This window comes from Triticum dicoccoides, chromosome 6B, assembly GCF_002162155.2.
Source record: "Triticum dicoccoides isolate Atlit2015 ecotype Zavitan chromosome 6B, WEW_v2.0, whole genome shotgun sequence".
NCBI classification, from domain to species: domain Eukaryota; kingdom Viridiplantae; phylum Streptophyta; class Magnoliopsida; order Poales; family Poaceae; genus Triticum; species Triticum dicoccoides.
Genome location: NC_041391.1, coordinates 650373772 through 650380369, shown reverse-complemented (window position 1 = coordinate 650380369; position 6598 = coordinate 650373772). Strand labels below are relative to the sequence as shown.

At 42.8% G+C, this 6598-nt stretch overlaps 1 long non-coding RNA gene across 5 annotated transcripts; it reads left to right on the top strand.

The window, feature by feature from the left end:
• The first annotated feature begins 31 nt into the window (after positions 1-31).
• LOC119326053 lies at positions 32-5632 on the top strand. 5 transcript variants are annotated; one of them, XR_005157791.1, is made up of 12 exons: positions 32-433; positions 515-602; positions 689-785; positions 853-935; positions 1986-2039; positions 2187-2402; positions 2648-2776; positions 2860-2913; positions 3470-3739; positions 3916-4057; positions 4847-4970; positions 5100-5623. It is a non-coding gene; the product is annotated as an uncharacterized LOC119326053 (long non-coding RNA). The 5 variants fall into 5 exon arrangements; XR_005157789.1 differs by having other exon boundaries at positions 1961-2039; XR_005157790.1 differs by having other exon boundaries at positions 853-2039; positions 4853-4970; positions 5100-5632.
• Positions 5633-6598: the final 966 nt, after the last annotated feature.

Genomic DNA, 6598 nt, shown 5'->3' with positions numbered 1-6598 from the left:
CACATCGCTGCCGCCGCCGCCGCCGTCGTGCCCTAGCCGCCGCCTTCCTCCTCCCACACCCCCGCCTCCCTCTCCTCTTCCTCTCCACCTAGCACCGCCCGCACCCGCGCCTTCCTCTCCACAGCAGCAGCAGCAGCAGTGGAATCACATCCCGCACACACCGGAAGGCGGCCGGAAGGAGGCGAGCGGCAGCCTCACCACCGACACACTCGCCGCTGACGCCGGAAGCAGCTAATGGATCCTGGCCGTCCCCGTCTCCTTCACGTCAAATCCGTCAAGGTCAAGTGGATTGCATCACGGCTGGCGTGCGGATGGGCACGGAGCCACGAACGCACACCTCTACGGCAACGCCGCCGTCTCAGTGCTCCTCGCCTCCCACTCCGACGGCGACAACTTCTATGCGCTCATACACCTCGTCACCCTCATCGCGCAGGTCCGTCCCCCTCCTCTCTTCTTGTGTCTTCTCACCCGGATTCCGGCGAATGAATTGCGCGCGTGTGTGCTTGCTGCGCAGGCGGTCAAGAACGCGGTGGCATAGTCGCTTGAGCTGAAGACGCTCGTCCCGTCTACCTCTACCTCTGCCTGTTCCACTACGCCGAGAGGTTAGCTCAGCCCCGTCCCCTCATCTGCACTCCTCTCTGCCCGTGATAAGTCGTGTACTGTAATATTTATTCAATGTAAAATGTAGATTTTCAGAAATAACAAAGTTTGAGGGAAGCATATTTAGGCCTGGAACTTGGTCTACTGTCGGAATTCAGAGCCATAAAGCATTGGACTTGGACAAGGTAAGTACACTTGCAGAGTCTCCATCTAGAATATCTATTTTGGGTACTAATTGTTGGTATATTATAGCAACAAACAATCAAAGACGCGTACGTGACTGCTCCATGGTCCAGAGCTCTTCTATGGCAGCAACCAGCGGTCCCAAGGCCAAGGTGAGTTCCCCATTTTCCTCCTCTCGCTGAGCTCCCTCCTTTGGCCACCATTTCTCTCGCTATCTCAGTGATATGCTTATATGTGCTGCTAGAAGTGAGGATTTGACTATATTTCCGGAGCAAAAATATAACAAAGCGAAAATTGTTCCAGAGATCTGGGAGTTGTACTACTACTTCTGTTGCGATGTGTCTTGCTTTCGTGTTTGTTTACAATTGGCAAGTTTCAGGCTTTTACTGTCTTTAGCCATCCTAGCAATACTTTTTACAGTCTGCACTATTTGTTCTCCCCTGAAAATATGATTCTTGATGAAGTTTTACTTCACTGTTGGCATCTCCTCTGTTTGCTGATCTACAAATGTGTTTTTGTTTTTACATTGATAGACAAACTTTTAGTCGTACTTTCTAGGATCATAGTTCGTTGTCAACTACTTCCACTCATGGCTGATATATGTGAGTATTTAGGCTGGATAACTATACCATAGCCTGGACTGGTGGATTGAGTATAGTTGGTCCATCAAAATTCTGTTAAACATAACTATCTTTTTTTAATCGACCATGTGACTGCTTGCTAATGGCTTGAATTAACCCACTCCTACATATGAAATTGTAATTTGTTGACACATATAAGCAACCACAGTCTGTCCTAAAGGTGACTGACCTGTCTGTTTAGTGGAGTAATGGTTGATGATATCTTGGTTTTGCTGAAAAGTCATATGTAGAAATAATGTCCGACAACCAATACCCGAGACCCTATGGGTTTATTTCCAGTGGCCAGTTCCTAAAATGCCAAGTAGTCCGCATCTTTCTAAGCATTTTAATTACTATATGGAATTAGAACTAAGTCAGTAATAATTTTAGCCTCATTTTGAATATGCCATTGTCTTTATTTGTCTCAACAGCGGACAATTAGCACGAAAGCTGCAACCAGTGCACTCATGACCAAGTTTTCTTCCTTTATAATGGATTTTCAAGATTCCTTTTATACTGCTATTTTTTATTGCTTCTGTCTTCATGTACCGTGACAGATATCGGTGAGTTTTTCTGCATCAGGACAGTTGTTGTAAGAAATGTGTTTCCATGCACCTGCCTCGACCTTTAGGACTGGTAATTTGTTAAGTTAATAAATCTAGAATCTTCATTTGGTACATGAAAATCCATGCTTAATTAGTAGCCCCACTCTCTTGAGTAACTGCAGATGTTATGCTCTTCCATTTTGTACTCAGTCAAGTAATGTTTTTATGGTTCATGAAGGTGAGATATTTGAAGCTCTACGCTTGTGTGCACTAAAATGGAGAGCATCTCCTTTTTTTAATGGTGATGCGCCGAGAATGTGGCCAAGGGGATCCTGTGGTGCGGGGTGATGACCGTGGACAGGCTCTGCTGGGGGAATGAGGTGCTCCGGAAGAGGATACAACCCGGCGATACTGAGGCTGTGGTCAGCCTAGAGATGCGCATGCGTATCAAAAGGTAGTGCTTTCTTTCTTAGTTTTCACATCAAAATTATGTATTTTCATGATGCAAGCATATATATTCATTTGTTTGTACGGTTCAGTTTTAAAGATTTTTCAGTCAGTTTTGAAGATATTTCCCTTGAGATAGTACTTTATTTCTATGGTCTTTCCGATAGTTTATAGCAACATTTGGTATGTCATATATAATGTCTATGATAATTGATGTGTGATCTTGATTCTTGGATCAAAATGATTCACAAGATGACGAGCGTGGCAATCTCGGTGGGCTCGCTAAAGTCAGGGGAAGGAGAGAAACAATGGGGAAGGGAGCATAACATGGATGTGGGGCAGGAGAGGCCGTGGTCGGAGCGGCATTGCGTGGGCATATTGGTTAGTTTGCTATTTCTGGCCCAATTCAATGTTCAAAGCTTTCTATACAGAATGCTCTAATTCTTACTGGACTGCCATTCCAGACATGGCAATGGTTTCAGGGTATTATTTGAGCTGATACTCCATTTTCTTACAAGGTAAATAAGATACAACTGTATCATTCTGAACTTTTGCCTTTCATGTATATTACAGAAATGATGTACATATGTTTTTCTTCTGTGATCTCCTGGGGTCATTAATTATGAAAGAAATCTGAATAATTCTGAAAGAATCCCCTGTGATCATTAATTCTGAAAGAAATCTGAATGATTGCCAGAATGAGGAGGAAAAAAGCAATAAAATTCTTACCATTTGGGTCATGGTTTTGGAGGAGGTTGCTGGTGTTGTGCTCACTCGGCGCTCTAATTAATCTTATTTGATCTCTGGGTCTAAATTAAATTTATCTCAATTAGATGTTAAACGAATAATTAAATGTGTTGGCGTTCATCCAAACTACATAGATCCGATTGTATTAGTATTAGTTCTTTGAAGTCAAGTACTACTATGGTCGAAGGGAAATCGTTTTAAAGTGATGGCCCAAATGATACAAGACAGAATACAAATTAATCAATTTTAATGTCTACATGTTTTGTTTGCTCTTATGTTCACTTCTGTCGAGTTACAACTTTACCTTGTGATTTTTTTTTACTTCAGAGATGTGGTCCCGTCGATGTTGGCTGTCGAATTTGTGCTGCAGTCCATGCCCACCACATCCGAGTCTTCGCCCCTTCGTCATCCAACACGAACAGCAGAACAGAGTAGCAGTTGTGATTTGCCAGGTTGGAGAACTGACGCAGCTTGCTGCCACAGAGTGCTCGCCCTTCTTCTGTGCCATAAAGCCCCTCGGTCGAAACTTGCAAATCAAAATTGCCGACCCTGTCAATCTCGCTGGAACGACGTCTAGCTCGTTGTGCTCCACTCACTGTAAGTACCTTGACCTCTGCTTATTCTGGACCATTTATTTATCTGTTTGGGCTGTAATTTGTAAGTTTGCTTTCTTAGTAAAGAACTAAATAAAGCTTTGATGCTGATGACTATTTTCTTGGATAAGATTATATTCTTTAGATTGTGAGCTGACCTATTTGTGATTTCTATCTCAGCTAACGACATATCTCATAACTAAAGCCATGAACAAGTGCTTCAGTTATGCTGGTGGCAATACATTGCTTGAGGTGACCTCATGTGCAAGATTATCCCCATGGAGGGAGCTGGCACGAAGACATTTGCTCACATCAGTACTATGTATGCATTATTTTTTTTACTTGAAGATTAAAGGATTATAAGAACTAAGACCATTGCATGGAAATCAGCTTAGCACCATAATAATGAGGTGGTGTATCATGCAGTCCGGGCAGGATCACCACTGATTGACATCTATCCTTTTTAATCTCCTAAAGCAAGAGTATTTTGGTGGAGGACAATTTATGAAGGCAGGCTTAGCGGTGTGATTAATAAACCTGAAACTTCTTAGCAACTACTTCCTCTCTAAAATAATATAAGATCATGTAGATGACTACTTTAGTGTTATAAAAGATCTTATATTAGTTTATAGAGGGAGTACTCAATTATTATGTAACGCTAGATTTTCTCCAACTACACATGTGTTCTGTTTTTCACACTGGTGTACTATTTTTCTTATTCATCCTTTCAAAAAAATTAGTCTCTAATGATTTGGTATAGCCAACTTGCATACTATCCGGTGTAGGCATCTAATTTGTTTTATTCTTTGTTCCATGATGAGATGATGGATTGTAACATGGTAGCCATTTCCTTCTCTTTATAACTCTTAGAAAACGAAATGGTTTTGGTTATATGGTTTATATCGATGTTTCATTTGGACCAGGATAAAAAGTACATTCAGAGTGCCCGTTGAACAATCCGAACTTAGATATGAGCACTACTTCTATTAAAATTAAGAGTTGTTGAATATGTCTATCTGAACACTACTTCTATTAAAATTAGAGTACTCTTAAAACTATCTCATTGTGTGATATCGACTGGTGTATCTATGATTTGGGTGTCTTTCTTCAGGAGCAGCCTGGTTGGGTGGTGACGTTTCCGAGTGGCCAAGCAAGAGCTTTTTTTGGTCTACACCTATGCAGTGGTGACTTCTGCTACAATGTGCATCAACACCAGAACCATGTTCCCGATCATGGTATGGTGCTTAGCATCATCATTTGCTTCCATTTGGTGTAGTTGAAGGGCTCCAAAAGTTTGTGTTGTCAAATGCTACCTCATTTTGGGATGTCCCTCTAACTGGTCCTCCCATTATCTTGGTTTGCAGGACGCTGTTGTGTCCCTCACCGACTCTCTCCTTGCCATCACCGAGAGGGTTGTGCAGGCCACTACTCGCGCAACTACTTTGCAGTGTGGAGCATGCCATCGAGATAGACCAAAAGAAGAACATCGCCGGCAACAACACCAATGGGGGCCTCCCTGGTTGCCACCACCGCCGCTGCCGTCGTCGCCCTCCCCGCCGCCCCACACCACACTGCCAGATAGGTCTATGTGCTTTTCCCTTGCCCCCTGCTTATTGCACTCAGGATGTGTTGGTGCCATGCTTTGCCTATATGTGATCTCCTATTCTGTTGTAAAATTCTTTTTGCTTATGATTTCTTACTGTAGTGTGAAATTTTAATTGCTTGGGTTGTTACTGCTATGAAAAATATATTGCTATATTAGGTTTGTTACTTTAGTCTCTCTTCCTCCCTTGTTTTATAATGGTATGAAATTCTATTTTGCTGCAAGATCGAAGAGATTCTTTTTGAACACAATCTGTGTCATGAGGACTGAATTACATGTAGCTATGATATCTTTTAATTTTGATCATCTGTATTTTACAAGAGTTCCAGTGTATATTTATTTTTCATCCTTATGAGAATAAGGATGCACCTTGAATTATATGCAGTTTTCAAGACCATCGTTTGGAATTTTATGCAGATTCTTTTGATGAAAACATTTAGTTTGTCGTAAAATTCCAATGAATACAATTCTAGATGAGGACAGAATAATGTGTAGCTATGATGGATGTTCTTATTCCAGTGACTCATCATCCGGAGATAATAGTAAGATGAATTATCAATTATGGCTTTCTTTCAATATATCATACTGAACCTTCATCCTTTGGGCAGCACTTGCATGCAATGGGCTTTGGCGCTCTTGGTCTTTTTAGTTTTTTCTGAACCTTCGGAATATAAACCATATCTTAGTAGGTTGGATATTGATGACACAGGTGGGGTGTGGCAAGCCGCACACAAGACTCATGGGAGAATCCTTGGCTCCTCGGAGTTTAGAAATTCCTGGCTGTCGGGTGTTTTTTTATGCGCATGCTTTTTTTATGCGTTCTCGGCCATCGGATCTGCCTCCTGGATGACCTCAGTCGTAGGATCAAAGTTGAGCATTGTAGATTGAAATAGTGTCAAACAAGGAAGCCACCGCGTGTAATTCTCAAAGCCCATCGAGTTGTGATTTCGCGTGTTGGGTGGTAAGTGGCGTCGTGTAGATGGCTGCAAGACAGATAGGGGTGAGGAGGTCGTCTTCTTCTCTTCTTCCTGGTCCACATTTCCCGGATTGAAAAAAAAACCCTAGCTGCCACTCCCCATCGTGCAACCGTCACCGTGCTTCCGCCCCTCTTCTCAGTTCCTCTTTCGTCGCTGAGCTTGTCGCTGCCACTACACTCCCCATCGAGCTTTGCCTCTCGCCATCCTTGGGAGGAGAGTGGCGGACGAAGCTATCGTTGCCTCCCCACTAGGTCGCATCAAAGGACCATGATCTCGTGCAGAA